We start from the raw sequence: 26,108 nt of genomic DNA, 5'->3' as shown, positions 1-26,108 counted from the left end.
TGGGGCCCCTACTAGTGCTTTTACTAATGCTAACTTTTGGTCCATATATTATCAATAGACTTATAGCCTTTGTAAAAGAGTGTATAAACACCGTACAGCTGTTTGTGCTTTGGCAACAATATCAAACTATGTCTCAAAATCAGGAGGAAGATTCCTCTATATGATCTAAGGACAAGGGGAATGTTAGGGGTCAAACTCCAGCCGTGACAGGCTCAGCAAGGTATATTCGGCACAGGACCTAAGTCATGTCTTCCTAACAGAGCATCCCTTGACCAAATTAGGAAAACTCCCCATACATACCAACCAAAAGAGAGGATATGCGCTCATCCTGCCTAACCAATCATGTAACGCCAGCTACCCCTGTAATTAGACAAAGAACTGCCTGTATATAAGCAGCCATACTCCTTTGTTCGGGGCTCTTGTCGCATTCCACTGTGTGAGATGAGACTTGGGCCCTAGCACGCTAAAAATAAAAAACTCCCTTCCTGCCTTTGCATTACTGTGGTGGACTTGTTCTCTTGGACAGTACGGAGATACGGGCTCCGTGCATAACAGAAAAGACTCTGATGCTGGGAGGGATTGGAGGCAGGAGGAGAAGGGGACGACAGAGGATGAGATGGCTGGATGGCATCACCAACTCGATGGACATGAGTCTGCGTGAACTGCGGGAGTTGGTGATGGACAGGGAGGCCTGGCGTGCTGCGATTCATGGGGTCGCAAAGAGTGGGACACGACTGAGCTACTGAACTGAACTGAACCTTATGTCGCAATCACTTCACAACAGATATCTGTATAAAATCATCACAGTATACTGCTTACATTTATACAATGTTGTATGCCAAATACATCTCAAGAAGCAAGCAAAAAAAAAAGGGGGGGGGGGGGTACTTACCTTTATGAATGCGCCTGAGATGGTTCTTCATAGGAAAAGCTGGAGGAACAGGGAGCAACCGCCTCCCGAGATAAATTCTAGATATGCCACTTTCATCATAAGAAACTGGCCCTGAAGGTATGCAGTGGACAGGGTGTTCACGTTCCTATGACCAACGACTTTGGCCTACCTGAAAGCCGTGTCTAATGCTCAGACAGAAGCTGGCATGGCTCGCCAGGGACCTTCCACCACCTGGAAGATCGTTCCCTTGTGCATGCACAGTTCACTGCCCCATACGGGCCTGGGCCGTCACACAGCCACAGGCTTTGGCCTGAGCACAGTCTTTAGTTCCCCGCACCTAGCGGGGCTCGGGGGTGAGGGGCCGCCGCACTGTGGCTCTGCCTTGAGCATTGGAGGAGGCATAAGGGAAGATTGGGATTTGCTTAATAGGTTGTGTGTGCCAGACCGATTACAGACGAGTCTGAGGGGGCACCCGGGTATTTTTCACCCCAGACATTTAATTTTGAGGTATATTTTTGCTTATTGATATAGACTTTTTTCCTTTTAATATTTTTAAACTTAAGACACTCTTTCTGGGGCGTCCCTGGTGGCTCGGTGGTAAAGAATCCCCCTGCCAATGCAGGAGACATAGGTTCAATCTCTGGCCTGGGAAGATCCCACAGGCCATGTTCCACAACCACTGAACCGGTTCTCTAATTACTGCAGTGGATGCCTAGAGCCCAAGCTCCACAGCAAGAGAAGCCACTGCAATGAGAAGCTCTCACACGCAAGTAGAAAGTAGCCCCGGTTCACCGCAACTAGAGAAAAGCCTGCACAGCAACAAAGACCCAGCACAGCTAAAAATAAATAAATAAAATTATTTTTAAAAACTCTCTTTCCAACATGATTCCACTTTCATAAAGTAATATGGTAAATAGTTCCAGGAAAATATACATTCAAGTGATAGTGGGTTCTTTTAGGTAGCCACCAAAGATTCATGTATAGTTTTTTAACTCTCAGTTTCTCTTAATACATATCTGATTTTTATGTCTTCATTTTTTCTATACATAATGTTTATAAAAGTAATCACTTTATACTGATTTATAATAAAAGCATTTCATTTTGATAAACATAAATTCATAAAGACTGGTGGATTCTGTCATATTTTCTGTCTATAAAGATACCTTCAGTTCAGTTCAGTTCAGTCGCTCAGTTGTGTCCGACTCTTTGAGACCCCATGAATCGCAGCACGCCAGGCCTCCCTGTCCATCACCAACTCCCGGAGTTCACTCAGACTTGCATCCATTGAGTTAGTGATGCTATCCAGCCATCTCATCCTCTGTCGTCCCCTTCTCCTCCTGCCCTCAATCCCTCCCAGCATCAGAGTCTTTTCCAATGAGTCAACTCTTCGCATGAGGTGGCCAAGTACTGGAATTTCAGCTTCAGCATCATTCCCTCCAAAGAAATCCCAGGGCTGATCTCCTTCAGAATGGACTGGTAGGATCTCCTCGCAGTCCAAGGGACTCTCAAGAGTCCTCCAACACCACAGTTCAAACGCATCAATTCTTCAGCATTCAGCTTTCTTCACAGTCCAACTCTCACATTCATACATGACCACTGGAAAAGCCATAGCCTTGACTAGACGGACCTTTGTTGGCAAAATAATGTCTCTGCTTTTAAATATGCTGTCTAGGTTGGTCATAACTTTTCTTCCAAGGAGTAAGCATCTTTTAATTTCATGGCTGCAATCACCATCTGCAGTGATTTTGGAGCCCAAAAAAATAAAGTCTGACACTGTTTCCACTGTTTCCCCATCTATTTCCCATGAAGTGATGGGACCAGATGCCATGATCTTTGTTTTCTGAATGTTGAGCTTTAAGCCAACTTTTTCACTCGCCTCTTTCACTTTCATCAAGAGGCGCTTTAGCTCCTCTTCACTTTCTGCCATAAGGGTGGTGTCATCTGCATATCTTCTCTTACTGTTTTTATGCCAGTGTCAAAGCAACATATCTGGTTAACTTGATTCAACACTTGCCCTTCAGTTTGAAAACAAGATTTACTCAGTGTGATGGAGTTAGTGTGTGGTTCAGTCACTAAAAGAATCACTCTCTTTCTCCCAAATACAGAGGCCCTGAAGGAGCCGGTTACAGTCATCCCACTTCACCCTCCCCAGAAGGATTTGATTCTGGGCCCTTTCAGAGCTGCCAGCAGAATCTAGAATAGTGAGTGATGAGGTTGAGAGCCAAGTTAAAGAGCCCAGGAATATGCACAAACACTTATACAAGTGAGAGTGAGACTAGGTGAGAGAACCAAGGGGAGTACAGGACCCTAGAGAGAGCTGTTCTAAGAGAAGTGTGGAGAAGATGGGGAAGAGGGCAGCAATAGATATAGACAGAGATGGGAACAGGAGAAATAGAAAAGTGCGACAGAAGACACTAAATGAGGGAAAGTGCTGGAGAAGGGATTCCAGCGTTCATGTCACTCAGTTAGGAGAAATGGAATAACACCAAGGTTGATCTCAGTGGTGATTACATTACATGGGTATACAAATATGTAAAACTTCATTGGACTATTCACATAAGATTTTATACTGTATTACATGTTGTTGTTGTTCAGTTGCCCAGTGATGTCTGACTCTTTTCAACCCTGTGGACTACAGCATGTATTTTAATTCTTAAAAATACATCAAGATCCAATGCTGAGCTCAGATTCTGAGGCCTGAAAGGTCCCTGTTAATTGAGGGAAGGAAGTCAAGGAGAATCCATTCATACTAATAGGGAGCAAAGTAAAACCAAAAACCAGAAGGAAAAAAGTATAGTTTTCCAGAAAGAAGTACCAATGGCAATTCTTTTTCTTTCTTTCAACTTAAGCTTGACTGATATATTAATCATCAAGATTATAAATATAAATTACCTGATATTTATACCAATATGTTTTCCCTGATGGCTCAGCATAAAGAATCTGCCTGCAATGCAATAAATGTGGGTTTGCTCAGCGTAAAGAATCTGCCTGCAGTGAGTAAAGGTGGGTTTGATCCCTGGGTGGGGAACATCCCCTGGAGAAGGAAATAGCAACCCTCACCAGTATTCTTGCCTGGGAAAGTCTATGAACAGAGGAACCTGGTAGGCTACAGTCCATGGGGTCACAAAAGAGTTGGACACAACTTAGCAACTTAACAACAACATATATCAATATAAATGATAGCATCAATCACTGATATTTTGTTGTTGTTGAGTCGCTAAGTCGTGTGTGACTCTTTAAAACCCCATGGACTGCAGCACGTCAGGCTTCCCTGTCCTTCACTATCTCCCAGAGTTTGCTCAAGCTCATGTCCCTTGAGTCGGTGATGCCATCCAACCACTTCATACTCTGTCGTCCCCTTCTCCTCATGCCTTCAATCTTTCCCAGTATCAGAGTCTTTTCCAAGGAATCAGCACTTTGCATCAGGTGACCCAAGTATTGGAGCTTCAGTTTCAGCATCAGTCCTTCCAATGACTATTCAGGGTTCGTTTCCTTTAGGATTGATTGATTTGATCTCCTTGCTGTCCAGAGGACTTTTAAAAGTCTTCTCCAGCACCACAATTCGAAAGCATCAATTCTTTGACACTCAGCCTTCTTTATAACCAGCATCTCTTTTTTTGAATAGTTTATTTATTTTAATTGGAGACTAGTTACTTTACAATATTGCCATGGTTTTTGCCATACCAGCATCTTTTATGACTCTCGCATAGGCAGGCCGGTTCTTTACCACTAACGGCACCTGGGAAGCCCCATTGATATTTATATTTACATAAGTAATAATTGATGTTTATATATATCAATTATATAGATATATCCAAATATTGATATTTATATTAATATAAATTAAATTCTGATGTAGGGTTCCCAAACAACACAATTTAAAGATGCTATTTATTTTTAAGCTCCAGACTAGAAAATACTGAAGATCCTCTTGGATAAAGAAATTACATTCATTGAAAATCATTTATGTTTCGTTGAAGGTGAACCTTTGTCTTGAGGTTTTGTTGGTGGTACTAAATCATATTTATAAAAGGCTTAATTTCTTAATAAGAACAGCCATTGTTATTGTTACTGAGTGCTTTTGTAGTTGGAAGTCCTTACAATATTTTACAAGAGAACGGCAAGAAATATTTGTTGGCTACTGTGGTTTGATGATCCAAGGAGGCATTCAAGCCCTTAGGAATTCAAGGTCCTTCACTAGAGAAGTCATTTCCATTTTAAAGCTGAAGAGTGTAGAGATCCCTTATGAAGTAAACCTCTGATGTATACTATCTGGGGACAGAGCCCTAGAGTGATTCGCCTGAGACTGGATTCTTGTTTTGTTTTGTTTTTTAATGGAAGGATTGATTCTCGGACTGCTGGAGATTTTCTAGGGCTCTTTGTTTCATGTAATGAAATTGTGATTCTTGAAAGATAGATTCAGCCCTCCTTGCTAATGATGTCTCTGGCCCAAAGGGCTACCTCAGTACAAACTCTTTTCTTATTCTGTCATATCTTTACTGGAAATCCCTGTTTCCTAATAATGTCCACTGTGCATTGCCTGCAAATGAAGCAAAATTCATTTGCAGCTATGGAACTTATCCAATTCCCAGTCTCTAAGAACCAAACTTTTAATAAAGTCTCCAGTGAGGACATTCAGGTTTACTAAATATTTCACTAGATATTATCCATTCATGCAATTTTCCCCCATCTAACTAAAGTTACAGAGCCCTAAATAATTTTAGTAGCATACTCAAAAAAAAAAAAAAAGAAAGAAAGAAAGACACAAAAGCATTAAACAAGACAGCAGTAATTACAATAAAATTACTACTCTAGTATAATAAAGTTTCCTAATGTTTGCATAAAGTGCAGAAGCTTTTCTTGCTTGCCCTTTATACAGTGTGTCTATTTTTTTAATTTATGTTTTTATTGAAAGATAATTGCTTTACAGAACTTCGTTGTTTTCTGTCAAACCTCAATATGATCAGCCATACTATACATATATTCCCTCCCTTTTGAACCTCCCTCCCATCTCACTCCCCATCCCACCCTTCTAGGTTGATACAAAGCACCTGTTTGAGTTTCCTGAGCCATACAGCAAATTCCTATTGGCTATCTATTTTACATATGGTAATATAAGTTTCCGTGTTGTTCTTTCGATACATCTCACACTCTCCTCCCCTCACCCCATGTCCATAAGTCTATAATCTGGCTGTTTCTCCATTGTTGCCCTGTAGATAAATTCTTCAGAACCATTTTTCTAGATTCTGTATATGTGCATTAGAATATAATATTTTTCTTTCTCTTTCTGACTCACTTCACTCTGTGTAATACAGTCTAGGTTCATCCACTTCATCAAAACTGACTCACATGTATTCTTTTTATGGCTGAGTAATATTTGCTGGGAGAAATATCAATAACCTCAGATATGCAGATGACACCACCCTTATGGCAGAAAGTGAAGAGGAATTAAAAAGCCTCTTGATGAAAGTGAAAGAGGAGAGTGAAAAAGTTGGCTTAAAGCTCAACATTCAGAAAACAAAGATCATGGCATCTGGTCCCATCGCTTCATGGGAAATAGATGAGGAAACAGTGGAAACAGTGTCAGACTTTATTTTTCTGGGCTCCAAAATCACTGCAGATGGTGATTGCAGCCATGAAATTAAAAGATGCTTACTCCTTGACCAACCTAGATAGCATATTGAAAAGCAGAGACATTACTTTGCCAACAAAGGTCCATCTAGTCAAGGCTATGGTTTTTCCAGTGGTCATGTATGAATGTGAGAGTTGGACTGTGAAGAAAGCTGAGTGCCGAAGAATTGATGCTTTTGAACTGTGGTGTTGGAGAAGACTCTTGAGAGTCCCTTGGACTTCAAAGAGATCCAACCAGTCCATCCTAAAGGAGAGCAGTCCTGGGTGTTCATTGGAAGGACTGATGTTGAAGCTGAAACTCCAATACTTTGGCCACCTCATGCGACGAGTTGACTCATTGGAAAAGACTTTGATGCTGGGAGGGTTTGGGGGCAGGAGGAGAAAGGGATGACAGAGGATGAGACGGCTGGATCGTTGGATGGCATCACCGACTCTATGGACATGAGTTTGGGTAAACTCCGGGAGTTAGTGATGGACAGAGAGGCCTGGCGTGCTGCAATTCATGGGGTAGCAAAGAGTCGGACACAACTGAGCAACTGAACTGAACTGAACTGAATATTCCATTCTTATATGTACCACAACTTCTTTATCCATTCATCTGTCAATGGGTTTCCATGTTCTAGCTATTGTAAATAGTGCCACAATGAACATTTTCTTAAATTTACTGAGGTTTGATTTGTGACCTAAGATACTGTCTATCCTGGAGAATGTTCCACATGCACTTGAAAAGGTGTATTCTTCTGCACTTGTATGGAATGTCCTGAAGATAGCAATGAGGTCCATCTCATCTAATGTATATTTAAGACTTGTGTTTCCTTATTAATTTTCCATTTTGATCATCTGTCCATCGATGTGAGTGGGGTGTTAAAGTCTCCTACTATTATTGTGTTATTGTCAGTTTCTCATTTTATATCTGTTAGTGTTTGTCTTATGTGTTGAGGTGCTCCTATGTTGGGTGCATAGATATTACAATTGTTATGTCTTCCTCTTGGATTGATCCCTTGATCATTATGTAGTGTCTTTCCTTATCTCTTGTAATCTTTTTTATTTTAAGATATATTTTGTCTGATATGAGGATTGCTACTCCAGCTTTCTTTTGCTTTCCATTTGCATGGAATATATTTTTCCATCCTCTCACTTTCAGTCTATATGTGTCTTAAGATCAGAAGTGGGTTTCTTGCAGAATATGGGTCTTGTTTTTGTATCGATTCAGCCAGTCTTTTGGTTGGAGTATTTAACCCATTTACATTAAAGTAATTATTGATATATATGTTCCTATTGACATTTTTTAACTGTTTGGGGTTGATTTTATGAATCTTTTTTCTTTTCTTGTATTTCTTGACTATATAAGTCCATTTAACATTTGTTGTAAAGCTGGTTTGGTGGTACTGAACTCTCTTAACTTTTGCTTGTTTGAAAGCATTTTATTTCTCCAGCAATTTTGAATGAGATTCTTGCCAGGTATAGTAATCTTGTTGTAGATTTTTCCCTTTCAGTACTTTAAATATATCCTGCCATTCCCTTCTGGCCTGCAGAGTTTCTGCTGAAAGATCAACTGTTAAGCATATGGGGTTTCTCTTGTATGTTACTTGTTGCTCTCCCTTGCTGATTTTAATATTCTTTCTTTGTGTTTAGTCTCTGTTAGTTTGATTAGTATGTGTCTTGGTGTGTTTCTCCTTGGATTTATCCTGTATAGGACTCTTTGTGCCTCTTGGACTTGAATGACTGTTTCCATTTCTATGTTGGGGAAATTTCCAACTTATAATCTCTTCAAAAAATTTCTCATACCCTTTCTTTATCTCTTCTTCTTCTGGGACCCCTATTATTCAAATGTTGGTGTGTTTGGTATTGTCCCAGAGGTCTCTAAGACTATCCTCAGTTCTTTACATCCTTTTTACTTTATTCTGCTCTTCAGAAGTTATTTCCACCATTTTATCTTCCAGCTCAGTGATTCGTTCTTCTGCTTCAGATATTCTGCTATTAATTCCCTCTAGAGTATTTTTAATTTCAGTAATTGTGTTGTTTGTCTCTGCATGTTTATTCTTTAATTGTTCTAGGTCTTTGTTAATTGATTCTTGTATTTTCTCCATTTTGCTTTCAAGGTTTTTGATCATCTTTACTATCATTATTCTGAATTCTTTTTCAGGTAGTTTGCCTATTTCCTTTTCATTTATTTGGACTTCTGTGTTTCTAGTTTGTTTCTTCATTTGTGTAGTATTTCTCTGCCTTTTCATTAGGTTTTTTTTTTTTTTAACTTGCTGTGTTCGAGGTCTCCTTTCCCCAGACTTCAAAGTTGAATTCTTTCTTCGTTTTGGTTTCTGCCGTCTAAGTTTGGTCCAGTGGTTTGTGTAAGCTTCTTATAGGGTGAGGTTTGTGCTGAGTTTCTGTTTGTTGCTTGGTTTGTTTTTCCTCTGATGTGCAAGGCCCAGTGAGGTGGTAATCCTGTCTGCTGATGATTTGGTTTGTATTTTTGTTTTGTTTGTTGTTTAGATGAGGTATCCTGCACAGGGTGCTATTTGTGGTTGACTGATACCAGATCTTGTATTACAGTGGTTTCCTTTGTGTGAGTTCTCACTATTTGATACCCCTAGGGTTAGTTCTCTGGTAGTCTAGGGTCTTGGATTCAGTGCTTCCACTCCAAAGGCTCAGGGCTTGATCTTGAGTTTTGCATGGATCTATGTATTCTTTTCTGCTGGTCAGGTACTCCTGTCCACTCTCAGCTGGTGTTCTGCACACACTTCTATGTCTGACTGTGTATTCCTGATGTATCCATGGAGAGAGATGTATTCCACGTTCACCTACTTCTCCACCATCTTGTTCTCCATGTTTCTATTTTGAAAGAACTCCTCACTGGTTTGATCAAGCCCTCTTACATATTCTTGAGACAAAATTTCCAAATTTTTCTATGGAACCAGCTCAAGTGTTATGGTACACTTTTGACCACCTATTTGCTGCAAGTAACAACCTTCTCTGCACTTCTCAAGATCCACTCAATAAATACTCCATTTGGCAAAGAGTGCTATCTCAGTATATATGGTCAGTTTTAGAAAAAAGTAAATTTTTAATATTTTAAATATTAATCAAGATATAGAAAATAGTTTGACCAAAATTGATCTTACTGATCTCAAGTTTATGGCCTACTTGTGCAGAGCCTGAAGCATGTGAGCTGAGAAGCCTAGGATACAGTCCTGAGGCACTGTAGTAGAAGGAAATGACATGAGACGTTAAAAAGATGTTAAAAACTCCTGTGGGTTCTCACAGGACTCGATGGCAACTTGATGACAAGTTGAATATGGGCTGTGAGAGAAATCTGTATACAGGTCAGGAAGCAACAGTTAGAACTGGACATGGAACAACAGACTGGTTACAAATTGGGAAAAGAGTACATCAAAGCTGTTTATTGTCACCCTGCTTGTTTAACTTACATGCAGAGTGCATCATGAGAAACACTGGGCTGGATGAAGCACAAGCTGGAATCAAGATTGCTGGGAGAAATATCAATAACCTCAGATATATAGATGACACCACCCTTATGGAAGAAAGCAAAGAAGAACTAAAGAGCCTCTTGATGAAAGTGAAAGAGGAAAGTGAAAAGGTTGGTTTAAAACTCAACATTCAGAAAACTAAGATCATGGCATCTGTTCCCATCACTTCATGGCATCTGTTCCCATCACTTCATGGCAAATAGATGGGGAAACAATGGAAACAGTGAGAGACTTTGTTTTGAGTGCCTCCAAAATCATTGCAGATGGAGACTGCAGCCATGAAACTAAAAGACGCTTGCTCCTTGGAAGGAAAGTTATGACCAACCTAGACAGCATATTAAAAAGCAGTGACATTACTTTGCCAACAAAGGTCCATCTAGTCAAAGCTATGGTTTTTCCAGTGGTCATGTATGGATGTGAGAGTTGGACTATAAAGAAAGCTGAGCTCTGAGAAATTGATGTTTTTGAACTGTGGTGTTCAAAGACTCTTGAGAGTTCCTTGGACTACAAGGAGATCCAACCAGTCCATCCTAAAGGAAATTAGTCTTGAATGTTCATTGGAAGGACTGATGTTGAAGCTGAAATTCCAACACTTTGGCCACCTGATGTAAAGAACTAACTCATTTGAAAAGACCCTGATGCTGGGAAAGATTGAAGATGGGAAGAGAAGGGGACAACAGAAGATGAGATAGTTGATGGCATCACCAACTCAATGGACATGAGTTTGAGTAAACTCTGGGCATTGGTGATAGACAGAGTGGCCTGGTGTGCTGCAGTCCATGGTGTTGCAAAGAGTCAGACACGACTGAGCAACTGAACTGAATTGAACTGAACTGAGAATAGCAATGACTTAGAGAATCCTTAAGGTTTGAACGTGGGGGTGTAGGATGTCTTCCTGTTGCTCTTAGGATACATTTGAGAGTCTTGATCCTGGACCACAAGGGCCTATGATATCTGACTCCTGATTCCCATTTTAGCTTCACTTACTATCACTATTCCTCTAATTTACTGTGCTACAAATGTTCTAGTTGCTCAATTTTTGGAACCCACTAGGCTACTTCCCAACTCAAAGCTTCTAAATGCTGTCTATGGAATATATGCCATTTGTCTCACTTCTTCCCCAATTATCTGGTTAATTCATATAATCTCAAGGCTTCAGCTTATGTGCTGTTTTCTCAGGGAATTTTTTCCTGCTCCCATCCATAAATGAGGGTAAGAAGGTTGTTATATTCACTGATAGTTTTCTGTATTTGCTTAATGTGTCTCCCTACTACTGGATGATTAAGCTCCATGAGGCTCAGGACCATGTTTAACTTGCTCACTGCCTATTCCAAAGGACTAGCGCAGTGACTGGCATATAATAGATGACACTGCTGATAAAGGCATGAAAGGATATCTGAGTGAACAAATGAAATCTCAACCCACAATATTGTTTCCCTCTCTTCTTCCCCTGTTGTCTGGTTAACTCATACATTTCTAGTCTTCGGCTTATATGATGTTTTTTTCAGGTATGCTTTTCCTGTTTATCATGCTATGAAAGCCTAGGGGAGTTAAGAGGAAAAATTCTTTCCTGGTACAAGGTAATTCTCCTTTCAAGGGTGTTTAGGGGCTTCCCTGGTGGCTCAGAGGTTAAAGCATCTGCCTGGAATGCTGGAGACCCGGGTTCGATCCCTGGATCAGGAAGATCCCCTGGAGAATGAAATGGCAACCCACTCCAGTACTCTTGCCTGGAGAATCCCATGGAGGGAGGAACCTGGTAGGCTACAGTCCATGGGGTCGCAAAGAGTCGGACACGACTGAGCGACTTTGCACACTCACACACACACTAGTTTGACTGGATGGTTAGAAATTATGGAAATATCCCACATACATCAGTTAGGTGATTAGGACTGCAAATGGATATCTGGGGGCCAATTGCATCGTCTGGCTCCCAGTCAAATGTCATTAATTTCTAAGTAACATGAAGTGTTCAAAGATGGAACTTCAAAAATTGCTTATGATGAAATGGAAAATAACAGTTTTAAGAATGAGAGAAGGTTTAATCTTTCAAATGCTTTAGAGAGGTCAAGGAGAACAGAAGTCCAAGAAAGGTCACTGGACTTGAGGTAACAGGTCATTGGGGAATGTGGTTATTACAAAATAACAGAAATGAAAAATCTAGGTTGCAGACAATTAAAGAGAGTTAATAGAAAAAGCAGATGCAGATGCTTTTTAAGAAGTTTGGTGCTAAAAATTGAGAGAAATGAGAAAGGAATTAAGAATTGACAGTGAGGTCAATTGGAGGTTTTCCAAAAGAGGACCAAAAAAAAAAAAAAAAAACACTTTTTATAGTGAAAAACCTGAAGTCAGTTGAATGTTTGGGCCACTAGTTTTATTTTAGAAATACTATCTTATTGGCTTATACTATGTTATTCTCTGTTCCTTTCCCTCTTCTATCTTTGCTTCCTTTCTTTTTTCCTCCCTTTTCTCCCTACCCTTAGACATGGACTAGCCAATAGATAAGCACTAAGCAGATTGTTATTGAGTACATGAACTGTGTATAATCCAAATTACAATGTGCTGTAAGTACAAAGAAACACACCAGAATTTGAAGACTTAGTATGAAAAAGTAATATAAAATATCTATTAATTTTGTATTGATTACATATTGAAATGATATTTTATATGTTTAGTTAGATATGTATTATTAAATTTAAATTCGTAGGTTTCTTTTTACTATCTTTAATGTAGTTACCAAAAAACTCTCTGTTACATATGTAACTTTTGTTATATTTCTATTGGACAGCATTGCTCTAGGCTTTCTTACCTGTATCCTCTCTCTAGGCTTCAGAAACCACCTCTAGACTATTGACTCATAAATATACATCTTCACATAAATGTATATTCAGACTTCTCTGAAGCTCAAATCCTTGTATTCAATTGCCAATCAAACCACAAGTTCCAAAGTCACCTTATTCTAAGAATGTGTGAAATAAAACTTAGCTCCTGCTCTCTTTCCCCAAATCAGATCCTCTTCCAGGGTTTTTGGTCTGTGAGTCATTATCACTCTGTCACATAAGCCAGAATTTTAGATCCTTCATCTTTGACCCCTACATTCAATCTATCACTAAACCTTGCTCACTTTACCTTCTAAAGAATTCTCCAATTTCTTCATTCCACTCATCACTACCACCTGATCCATGCTACCATAATCTCTTTCTTGGGCAATTTCAATAGTTTGTCCATATCCAATTTTTCCAGCTTCAAATCTATTGTTCAGGCTTCATCAGGAATTGTTATAAAATATAAATCTGATCATATAACTCTCTTTATTAAAAAAAAAATTTCCCATGGATTCTTATTGTCATTAGAATAAAGACCCAGGTTCTTAATACTGTCTTTAATACTCCCGCATTACCTACACCTTTCCCTCTACTCCACCCTCCCTTTATTTTATTTTTTAATATAAATTTATTTAAATTGGAAGCTAATTACTTTACAATATTGTATTGGTTTTGCCAATACATCAACATGAATCTACCACGGGTGTACATGTGTTCCGCATCATGAACCCGCCTCCCACCTCCCTCCCCATACCATCCCTCTGGGTCATCCCAGTGCACCAGCCCCGAGCATCCTGTATCATGCATCGAACCTAGACTGGTGATTCGTTTCACATATGATAGCATACATGTTTCAATGCCATTCTCCCAAATCATCTCACCCTCGCCCTCTCACACAGAGTCCAAAAGACTGTTCTATACATCTGTGTCCCTTTGCTGTCTCACATACAGGGTTATCATTACCATCTTTCTAAATTCCATATATATGCATTAGTATACTGCATTGGTGTTTTTCTTTCTGGCTTAATTCACTCTGTATAATAGGCTCCAGTTTCATCCACCTCATTAGAACTGATTCAAATGTATTCTTTTTGATGGCTGAGTAATACTCCATTGTGTATATGTACCACAGCTTTCTTATACATTCGTCTGCTGATGGACATCTAGGTTGCTTCCATGTCCTGGCTATTACAAATAGTGCTGCGATGAATATTGGGGTACATGTGTCTCTTTCAATTCTGGTTTCCTTGGTGTGTATGCCCAGCAGTGGGATTATTGGGTCATATGGCAGTTCTATTTGCAATTTTTTAAGGAATCTCCATACTGTTCTCCGTAGTAGCTGTACTAGTTTGCATTCCCACCAACAGTGTAAGAGGGTTCCCTTTTCTCCACACCCTCTCTAGCATTTATAGCTTGTAGACTTTTGGATAGCAGCCATTCTGACTGGCGTGAAATGGTATCTTATTGTGGTTTTGATTTGCATTTCTCTGATAATGAGTGATGTTGAGCATCTTTTCATGTGTTTGCTAGCCATATGTATGTCTTCTTTGGAGAAATGTCTGTTTAGTTCTTTGGCCCATTTTTTGACTGGGTCTTTTATTTTTCTGGAATTGAGCTGCAGGAGTTGCTTGTATATTTTTGACAGTAATTCTTTGTCAGTTGCTTCATTTGCTATCATTTTCTCCCGTTCTGAAGGCTCTCTTTTCACCTTGCTTATAGTTTCCTTTGTTGTGCAGAAGCTTTTAATTTTAATTAGGTCCCATTTCTTTATTTTTACTTTTATTTCCAATGTTCTGGGAGGTGGGTCATAGAGGATCCTGCTGTGATTTATGTCGGAGAGTGTTTTGCCTATGTTCTCCTCTAAGAGTTTTATAGTTTCTGGTCTTACGTTTAGATCTTTAATCCATTTAGAGTTTATTTTTGTGTATGGTGTTAGAAAGTGTTCTGGTTTCATTCTTTTACAAGCGGTTGCCCAGTTTTCCCAGCACCACTTGTTAAAGAGATTGTCTTTTCTCCATTGTATATTCTTGCCTCCTTTGTCAAAGATAAGGTGTCCATCGGTGCGTGGATTTATCTCTGGGCTTTCTATTTTGTTCCATTGATCTATATTTCTATCTTTGTGCCCGTATATACTGTCTTGATAACTGTGGTTTGTAGTAGAGCCTGAAGTAAGGCAGGTTGATTCCTCCAGTTCCATTCTTGTTTCTCAAGATTGCTTTGGCTATTCAAGGTTTTTTGTATTTCCATACAAATCTTGAAATTATTTGTTCTAGCTCTGTGAAAAATACCATTGATAGCTTGATAGGGCGAAGAAGGCAATGGCACCCCACTTCAGTACTCTTCCCTGGAAAATCCTATGGATGGAGGAGCCTGGAAGGCTGCAGTCCATGGGGTCACTGAGGGTTGGACACAACTGAGCAACTTCATTTTCCCTTTTCAATTTCATGCATTGGAGAAGGACATGGCAACCCAAACCCACTCCAGTGTTCTTGCCTGGAGAATCCCAGGGACGGAGGAGTCTGGTGGGCTGCCATCTATGGGGTCGCAGAGAGTCGGACATGACAGCAGCGACTTAGCAGCAGCAGCAGCAGCTTGATAAGGATTGCATTGAATCTATAGATTGCTTTGGGTAGTATACTCATTTTCACTATATTGATTCTTCCAATCCATGAACATGTTATGTTTCTCCATCTATTAGTGTCCTCTTTGATTTCTTTCACCAGTGTTTTATGCTTTTCTATATATAGGTCTTTTGTTTCTTTCAGTTCAGTTCAGTTCAATTCAGTTCAGTCGTTCAGTCGTGTCTGATGCTTTGAGACCCCATGAATCGCAGCATGCCAGGCCTCCCTGTCCATCACCATCTCCCGGAGTTCACTCAGACTCACATCCATCGAGTCTGTGATGCTGTCCAGCCATCTCATCCTCGGTCGTCCCCTTCTCTTCCTGCCCCCAATCCCTCCCAGCATCAGAGTCTTCTCCAATGAGTCAGCTCTTCTCATGAGGTGGCCAAAGTACTGGAGTTTCAGCTTTAGCCTCATTCCTTCCAAAGAAATCCCAGGGCTGATCTCCTTCAGAATGGACTGGTTGGATCTCCTTGAAGTCCAAGGGACTCTCAAGAGTCTTCTCCAACACCACAGTTCAAAAGCATCAATTCTTCGGCTCTCAGCCTTCTTCACAGTCCAACTCTCACATCCATACATGACCACTGGAAAAACCACAGGAAAAACTATACAGACCTTAGTCGGCAAAGTAATGTCTCTGCTTTTGAATATACTATCTAAGTTGGTCATAACTTTCCTTCCAAGGAGTAAGCGTCTTTTTATTTCATGGCTGAAGTCACCATCTGCAGTGGTTTTGGAGCCCAGAAAAATAAAGTATGACACTGTTTCCACTGTTTCCCCATCTATTTCCCATGAAGTGATGGGACCGATGCCATGATCTTCGTTTTCTGAATGTTAAGCTTTAAGCCAACTTTTTCGCTTTCCTCTTTCACTTTCATCAAGAGGTTTTTTAGCTCCTCTTCACTTTCTGCCATAAGGGTGGTGTCATCTCCATATCTGAGGTGATTGATATTTCTCCCGGCAATCTTGATTCCAGCTTGTGTTTCTTCCAGGCCAGCGTTTCTCATGATGTACTCTGCATATAAGTTAAATAAGCAGAGTGACAACATACAGCCTTCACATACTCCTTTTCCTATTTGGAACCAGTCTGTTGTTTCATGTCCAGTTCTAACTGTTGCTTCCTGACCTGCATACAGATTTCTCAAGAGGCAGGTTAGGTGGTCTGGTATTTCCATCTCTTTCAGAATTTTCCACAGTTTATTGTGTTCCACGCAGTCAAAGGCTTGTTTCTTTAGGTAGATATATTCCTAAGTATTTTATTCTTTTCGTTGTAATGGTGAATGGAACTGTTTCCTTAATTTCTCTATTTTCTCATTATTAGTATATAGGAATGCAAGGGATTTATGTGTGTTGTTTTTATATCCTGCAACTTTATTATATTCATTGATTAGTTCTAGTAATTTTCTGGTGGTCTTTAGGGTTTTCTATGTAGAGGATCATGTCATCTGCAAACAGTGAGAGTTTTACTTCTTATTTTCCAATCTGTATTCCTTTTATTTCTTTTTCTGCTCTGATTGCTGTGGCCAAAACTTCCAAAACTATGTTGAATAGTAGTGGTGAGAGTGGGCACCCTTGTCTTGTTCCTGACTTTAGGGGAAATGCTTTCAATTTTTCACCATTGAGGATAATGTTTGTTGTGGGTTTGTCATATATAGCTTTTATTATGTTGATGTATGCTCCTTCTATTCTTGCTTTCTGGAGAGTTTTTATCGTAAATGGATGTTGAATTTTGTCAAAGGCTTTCTCTGCATCTATTGAGATAATCATATGGCTTTTATTTTTTAATTTGTTAATGTTGTGTATTACATTGATTTGTGGATATTGAAGAAACCTTGCATCCCTGTCCACCCTCCCTTTAAACCATTTTCCCCAGAACTCTCCCTGCCTCACTGAATTTCTTTAGTACCTTGAGATTGCCATGTTTCCTCCAGAAATAGGGCCTTTGTGCGTCATTCTCACAACTTACCCATTCCATCCTTCTTTGGTAAATTCTGTTTAACCTCCAAGTTTCAGTTCAGTCATCACTTTTTTGGAAATCTTTCTGTTACCTCCCCTCATTCCCATACCCACCTCAAATAATGACAGTGGTGGTGGTAGTGATACCATTTAGTATTATTTATTATTTATTAAACACATATGCATTAGGCTCCCTTCTGGTGTTTCATAAATAATTCACTAAGTCTTCTAATCTACTTTTTTTAGTCTCCATTGAGGAAATTGACACGTGGAGAGGTTAAGGAATTTTTCCACAACTAACTGTAAAGTGGCATAGCCAAGATTCAAAATTAGGTCTTGTTTTCAGAACCCACAGGGTTAACTACTACATTATATTGTCTTTTCAGACTAGGCTAAACCCCTCTATTGTAAGTCTTATATCTCTAATAACCTTGCTTTCATAATAGTGAAGTTGTAATTTAAAATTCATTTGTGTGAATATTTGGTTAATGTCGCCTACAATTTCCTCCCAGCTCTATAAGGGAAGGGGAATCAGATACCATGTCTGCTCTTGTTTACTGCTTGACTTCAGTGCCTAGTATTGTGGCTGACATAAAGTAGACATACAATATATGTGAATAAAATGATATAAAATAAATGTGTGTATATATGAAAGAAAGAAAGGAAGACAGGAGAAGGAAAGAGGAAAAGGAGGGAGGGAGAAAGAAAAAGAAGCCAAGTTCCATGTTTCTCCGCTTGTGGGTTTCTCCGCTGAGCACAGCCCAGCCTACCACTGTCTATTTCTTTATCTGTTTTAGGAAGTCTTCTGACTGTGATGAGAACAAATTCAGGGATCCTGTCTTGTATACTGAATGACTTTAGAATTCCTCCTGAGTAATTACTTGATTATGGGTAGCTGAGTCATTCCATATTCATTTCAGTCAGAGGATGTCAAAATCGGACCAAGCACTGAGTAATCCACCTATAACATAGTTGTGAAAGCCAAGTTCTCAGAAACACCCTACACTCCAGCCAGAACAGGGACTGCTTTCCATTTCTCTAACACTTCTTGAGCTTTCATATCTCTGACACTTGGCTTAGCATTCCTTTTCCAACCTTTTCTGCTGAGGAAATGTCCACATATCTTTCAAGAAAGTAAAGAAAGTGAAAGTGAAGTCGCTCAGTCATGTCAGACTCTTTGCGACCCCATGGTCTGTAACCTACCAGGCTTCTCCATCCATGGGATTTTCCAGGCAAGAATATCTTTCAAGGCCAGATAAAATGTCCTCTCCTGGATAATTTATAATAAGACACCCCTATTTTTGATGTGTGTCTATATGAGTGTGTAAGTATATTTCTAACTGAGATGTTGGGCCTAATTGTGGGATATTTTAATATGATTCCTCTGTTAAGGATATGACTCTGTTCATGTGGTTTAGACTGGAAGCTTCCCTCAAGGGTTTGGAATTCTTAGTGGCAATCTCAAGCTAAAGTGCTAAGTACTCAGACAACACAACAGAAGGGGAGCTCCTGCCTACTCTCCTGTTTCTCACATTCTTAGAAATAGCTCTCATGGAGTTGAGTTGAGCCATGCCTAAACTTCCAGGCAATTGGGAAGAGACAGCATCTGCCCGTGAGAGGTAGGCTCGGAGATTGGTAAGGAGGCCTTGCCATAGGGAACCAAAAGGACAAGATGACTGACTCACCTATATAAACCAAATTATCAAGATCAGCAGCATTCAGACAATTTAAATGCCCTGGTGTGTCACAATCAGTCATGAGATGCATCATAATTATTCTGTTTCTAATAATAAGCTTCATGGCAGATGGGGAAACAATGGAAACATTGAGACACTTTATTTTCTTGGGCTCCAAAATCACTGCAGATGGTGACTGCAGCCATGAAATTAAAAGATTCTTGCTCCTTGGAAGAAAAGCTATGACCAACCTAGACAGAATATGAAAAAGCAGAGAGATTACTTTGTCAACAAAGGTCCATCTAGTCAAGGCTATCGTTTTTCCAGTAGTCATGTATGGATGTGAGAGTTGGACTATAAAGAAAGCTGAGCACTAAAGAATTGATGCTTTTGAACTGTGGTGTTGGAGAAGACTTGTGGGAGTCCCTTGGACTGCAAGGAGATCCAACCAGTCCATCCTAAAGAAAATCAGTCCTGAATATTCATTGGAAGGACTGATGCTGAAGCTGAAACTCCAATACTTTGGCCACCTGATGCGAAGAACTGACTCCTTGGAAAAGACCCTGATACTGGGAAAGATTGAAGGCACGAGGAGAAGAGGATGACAGAGGATGAGATGGTTGGATGTCATCCCTGACTCAATGGACATGAGTTTGAGTAAGCTCTGGGAGTTGGTGATGGACAGGAAAGCCTGGTATGCTGCAGTCTGTGGGGTCACAAAGAGTCAGACACTACTGAGTGACTGAACTGAACTGAACTGAATAATAATCTATCATACTTTAATATGGTTTTATACATATAATATATGCACATACACATGAACTAAAAAGGATTCCATATTATCTCGGTAATACCTTCTTCACTCCTTTACATTACAATATAGTACCTTGAGTGGAAGAAATACAGAGAGATCATAGCTAGCCACTGTGCAATTATTCATTACCTGACAAAGCCCATAGGTGCATTCTACTCAGTCAACATCATCTGCCAACTTGCTTTCTCAGTGGGGAAAATGTTTGAGAATTACTCCTCTTGTTTGCATATTGCTGCATTTTGTTTCCCAGAGTATGTTTAAGTCTGATGGGCCAGAGCAATTGAGAGAGCAATGCCTTTTTGTGGTCACCACGGTCTTGGCAGCATTAGCGACTACTTCCCCAGGGATGAGAATCTGGGAATTCTCATGAGAATTCGTGAGAATCTCATGAGAATTCAGATACATGCAAATCTGGGAAAAGATTTGGAGGATGAATTTTGCCCCTCCCACATGGGAAATGGCACTCTACTGCCAAACTAGAATGTTATTCTATTATGAAAAAGACAGATTTCTTCCAGAAAGCTCTTTCAACACCCCGAGACAAATTAATTTGCTCCCATCTGTTCTCCCCTAGTTCCAAACATATGATTATACTATAGATTCTATCACCTTGCATTCTAAGTATTTGTTTACACCACTGCCTCCCTAGTACATTGAGAAGTTACTATAAACAAAGATTGAATCTTACACAGCTTTGAATTACTATTGCTTACTCACTGTGCTTAGCATTGTAAGAAGCATAATAAGCACTGTTAGCTCTTTGATTTCTTTCTTGGCTGTGTCACACAGATCTTATTTCCCTGACCAGGGCCAGACTGGGGACCTCAGCAGTGAAAGCTCAGAGTCAAACTCTGGACCACCAGGGAATCCCCCGTCAACTCTTGAACAAGGGGCCAAACATGACCAGAAGAACAAATCAATATTCATCACATTAAATCTGGAGTCCTTTTTTGTTGTCTTGGGTTTTCGTTTTGTTTTGTTTTTTTAAATAACAATCTTAAAGTCATCTTTAGTTCACAGCTTTAATCTTAACATGATACCTAAGGGCACCCAAACAATTATTTGTTAATTTATGCCATGTCAACATGGAAAATATCGCATGCAGAATAAAGCAATGAATCACACACAGAATTGTTTTTCTGAAACTCAGCTTTGATAGAGTCAGTCCCTTGACAAATTTATTCAAGTCCTACTAAATAGCATTCGAGCTCTTTGATTTGGCATTCTGACCTTATTTTTTTTAGGATGCTTCCTGTAATTTCTCCACCACTGTATTATATTCCCACCAGGCATTTTGGATGTTAGATAATCTGGCCTAATCTAAGCCAGAGAGTACCAGAAGACTGGAGTGGATTGCTATTCCCTTCTCTACGGGTTCTTTCCAACCCAGAGTCCAAACCCATGTCCCCTGTGTCTCCTGCTTGGCAGGCCAATTCTTCACCACTGAGCCACCTTAAAGTAAGTCATTTGTACAGTCCATTTAAGCCACCATAAAGTAAGCCTAAACATTGTCATAAATTTGTAAGAAAATTAAAATAACACATGGGAGCTACATGATCCTTTGCACTGACTCTATGAATGTTTCACTAAGGTCACATTGATTATGGGCAAGAGGTGAACTAAGAGCAACACTCACCATTATTCCACAATTCCTTTGTTAGAGTCTTGTCCCAAGAAATCTTAAGAATCTCTCATTATGGGAAAGTTTCCCTACATCAGCACAGAATATTTTGAGGAAAGAAATGTTTCCAAAAGCTACTACTAGATTTGCAATAAAAATTATAAAGTTATTTTTAATTATTATCATTATAAAAATTTAAATTACTATCATAAAAAAATAAAAAATTACTTCTAGTAACTAAGGTATAAGATTGAAGACATTATGAATATAGTTTCAAAGGAATATTCTAGAAATTGTATATTGACTTTAAAAAGAGGTGGAAAGGTGCTACTTTAAGACCTCCACTCACACAATCTGTCCTCTGAGTCAATAAACCCTGTTTCAGTTCACATTTCTTTTATGAAGCCTTTCCTGAACAAGCCAGAGGGAATTTTTTCTTCCCACCTACAACTTTATATTCAGATTGGTAATAAGGGTAAATTAAAATCAAACATGGCCTTTAATATTTGCTTAGAAATGGGCATTTGCCCTACTCTGTAGGTCTCAAAGGATACAATTAATTATTCCAATTTAGTATTCTTGTAAAGTTTAGGAAATTAAATCTCTCAGGCAAAACTCTGATGTCAATGCCAAGTAAATCCCTTTAGAATTATTTCAAATATTTGAGCCATTCTCTACCAATGACATAAATATTATTGTTGATTTGTTGGTAGAAATGTTCTAAACAATCAAGAAGATAGAATTTTATTTTTGGACCTACTTTAAGAACCATCATCAGGCAACCAAATAGCCTTTCTTAAGCTCTTATTGGGGAAATCCAGGTGAGAAAATGCTTAATCTGGGGGTAGAAATATTAACCTCAAGAAACATTTGTTTATGTTCTTTAAGGTTTTCTCCTTACAATTTTTATTTGAAAATGTTTAAAGTTCCTTGAAGTCTTTTGTCTACCCTAAAGGTCCACTGCACAAGAAATGGATGAATGACTATAATTTATCTGCATCATTTCTGAATTTAAAAGAAGCCTAAATTTACCCAAAAATAAATAAGTAAAAGCATACTTTTCTATTAATTACAGAAAACATTAGCAACATTTTTGGAACTTCTTTTAAAAATGTGGTTTTCCATGTAACTTACAACTCAACAGGAAAAATGTAACATTAGCCTCTACAAGGAGATGGTGTTTAAAATTTTTGTGTCAGACATTCCCTAGGTATTAAATAAATAATATAAGGAAAGAATATATATTTAAATCATGCTTTTAAACTCCTGATATAATTTTAAGGAGCTTTTCAGTTTATCTTTTAATTTATAGAGAAATAAAATATCAATGTATTTTAAAATATCATTTCTGTCTGACTAATTATCATCAACTGGGGAAAATGAAGGAAGATGATATTATGTACTTCAAGTTGGCAAGTATAAGCCATTTAATGAACTTATTCAAATTATATAGATTTAAAGTTTTTGGTTTTTTAGACTTCAGGTTATCAAGAGTAAGGCATTTAATGAAAAAAATATTAATTCAAATTATATAGATTTCAAATATCCATTTCTAATATTGTTTCTAAAGGAATCAGTCACAAATAGTGTGAACTTAAAAATTAGTAAACAGTTTCAGGAAGCCAAAAGAAGAGATCGTCTCTCTAAAATATAGAGTATATTTGTGGTTAATGACTATTCAGCAAATTATCAGTGTGGAAATGTCCAGGAGAGTCAACTAATCTTCTAAGAAAGTAGACATCACAGAGCAGGCATTTAGTACATAACAAATCTATGAATTGACTAAAACAGATGAAGGTAGATTGAAATAAAGCATTCACCAATAGATTAGAACTCTTAGGCTATAAGGAAAAATATGAAGGATAGATAACTGAAGTTTCAAGACACACTGAAATTTAATAAATATGAGGATTGTAGAATCTCAGAATATTGCGAAAACATTTGATGTTAGTAGAACTCGACACTGAAGCGTTAGTACTTTAATAAAGGTAAGTGGTTTCCGGAATGCATTACCACAAGACATGAATATCTTCCTAAATGATCTGAAATGTGTGTAAGACTGTCAACAAATTCTTATCATTTAAACCATAAATTTTATTACCATTGGAATGGAGCAGACACTTCCTTAACAGATCCATTGTGATTTAGCCACTACAGAATTATAAAGTGCAGAAAACATTAGTTGGATTCCCAATAATTATTATGGGGCTATCAAGTTTTAAAACATAGATCTAAGAGCATATCATTTTATTTATTTAATTAAAAATATGCTTTCTGATTATAAAAGTAATATTTATTGTAAAGAATTTGAAATAGAAGGAAAAAACAGACAAAAAAGATCTATAATTTCCACTGCACAGGGAAAGCTAATGTGAAAAATTTTGTGTTTCTACCTGCCCTTTTCATTCATCTGTGAGTATTTATTTGGAAAACTAGAATTATTATATGCATAAAACTTTGTATTCTGTTTTTCACATAATGTTTTATTATGTCTGTTTTGTCATTACTTTAAATATTCTAAATAAATATTGTTTTAAAGTATTGCACAATACACCATTATGTGGATGATTCACATTAATTTAATTATACTGACCAAATGTTTACAATTAGAATTCTTCACTATTATAAATAATGCTCTGTGTGAGGTTCTAAATATTTCTTTCTTCTAGATTCATGATTACTGGTCACAGACCTGAACATTAGTTTCCTTATAATTGTACCAGTTTATACCTTTGCCAGAAATACAGTTAGGTTCCCATTTTACTGTACTTTAAACAATACTATATATAGTATCATTTTTTAAATATGGTTATTTTGATAGGCAAAATAATTATGCCCTTGTAGTTATTTCAAATTATGTTTTTCTGATTAGTCAAACATTTTCAGTTTGTTAAAAATTTTATTTCTTTTGATATTTTTATGTTTCTGTCTTTTATCTATTTTCTAGTGGTTATTCCTATTGATTGGGCTTCCCTTGTGGCTCAGCTTGTAAAGAATCTGCCTGCAGTGCAGGAGATCTGGGTTCGATCCCTGGGTTGGGAAGATCCCCTGGAGAAGGGAAAGGATACCCACTCCAGTATTCTAGCCTGGAGAATTCCATGGACTGTAGAGTCCATGGAGTCACAAAGAGTTGGAGATGTCTGAGCAACTTTCACTCACTTCACATTCTTATTGACACGTCTGAGTGACTTTCACTCACTTCACATTCCTATTGACTGATAGAAGCTCTTTATGGAATAAAACAATAGAAATGGTATCCTATTTACTGAAACAATTTCCTAGTTTGTGTCTGACATTTGATGTTATTTGTGATTTTTTCACAGATAGCTATATAATTGAATTTGTCAATTTCTAACCCTTAGGAATGCTTCAATTTTTTTGATAGCATTTAAATTTCTTTACATTTTCATATGCACATGGACACAGGAGCAACTTTATACTCTATGCCTAAATGATAAGGTAAATACCATAAAGACCAGGAAAACAGTTTTAAAAAACATTTTATAATAGAAAAATGTATATAAAACTTATCATTTTAACTATATTTAAGTATCTATAGTTCAGTGGCATTAAATTGATATTGTTGTGCATATATCATCACCATCCAACTCCAGAACACTTTCATCTACCCAAACTGAAACTCTGTACCTATTAAACAATAATTCCCCATGGCTTCCCTACCCAGACAACCTTTAATTCCTGTAAGTAGCATCACACAATATTTGTCCGTTTGTGCCTAGCTTATTTCACTTGGTGAAATGTTATCAAATTTCATTCATATTTTAACATGTATCAGAATTTCGTTCCTTTTTAAGGCTGAATAATATTCCACTTTTTGTCTACACCACATTTTGTTAACCATTCATCCAGCAGTGAACAGTTGGGTTGTTTGCACCTGTGGTTATCCTGAATAAAATTCTATGAACATGAGAGTACAAAATGGTCTTTCAAACAACAGTGTTAACCTGTGCAGATATAGTCACTGAAATAGTTTGAGAACACTGACAGCAACTGAAAGTGGTGTAAAAGTGTTAGTCACTCAGTCATGTCCAACTCTTTGGGACCCCATGGATTGTATGTAGCCTGCCAGGATCCTCTGTCCATGAAGTTCTCCAGACAATAATACTGGAGTGGGTAGCCATTCCCTTGTCCAGGTGATCTTCCCAACCCAGGGATGGAACCCAGGTCTTCCGCATTGAGGGTTGATTCTTTACCAGCTGAGCCACCAGGGAAGCCCAACTGATACCTATTGCTGACACCTAAATTACTCACCTTTACCTAAACCACACAGAGAAAATTTTTGCACCGAATCTTCCTCTCAAGACCTCAAAAGCCATCTTTGTCCATCTAATTTGACATTTTTCTTGAAAATATGCTGGGAAAATGTTAAATAACTAGTTTAAAAGGTAACAGCTCCTGCATAGCCCCAGATAAGGGTATGCCTCCAAAACCACATAACTTGTGAAAGCATTGTGGAAGAAGCTCCTTGCCCTTTTGTATCTGAGAGCTCAAGAGTTGAATTGGGCATATTATAGATTACTACCTCATTTCTCCACAACTCTTTTTTTTCCCCCTCAACAGAGGAGTCAG

At 38.4% G+C, this 26,108-nt stretch overlaps 1 long non-coding RNA gene across 1 annotated transcript; it reads right to left on the bottom strand.

Annotated features, from left to right (window-relative positions):
• Positions 1-6,127: 6,127 nt before the first annotated feature.
• Positions 6,128-25,581, bottom strand: LOC120852815. Its single transcript, XR_005718657.1, has 3 exons — positions 25,306-25,581; positions 13,585-13,589; positions 6,128-6,138 (listed from the first exon to the last, which is right to left on the bottom strand). It is a non-coding gene; the product is annotated as an uncharacterized LOC120852815 (long non-coding RNA).
• Between the last annotated feature and the right edge of the window lie 527 nt (positions 25,582-26,108).

This window comes from Oryx dammah, unplaced genomic scaffold (assembly GCF_014754425.2).
Source record: "Oryx dammah isolate SB20612 unplaced genomic scaffold, SCBI_Odam_1.1 HiC_scaffold_2, whole genome shotgun sequence".
NCBI lineage: Eukaryota > Metazoa > Chordata > Mammalia > Artiodactyla > Bovidae > Oryx > Oryx dammah.
This window is presented reverse-complemented; position numbering and strand designations above follow the sequence as displayed.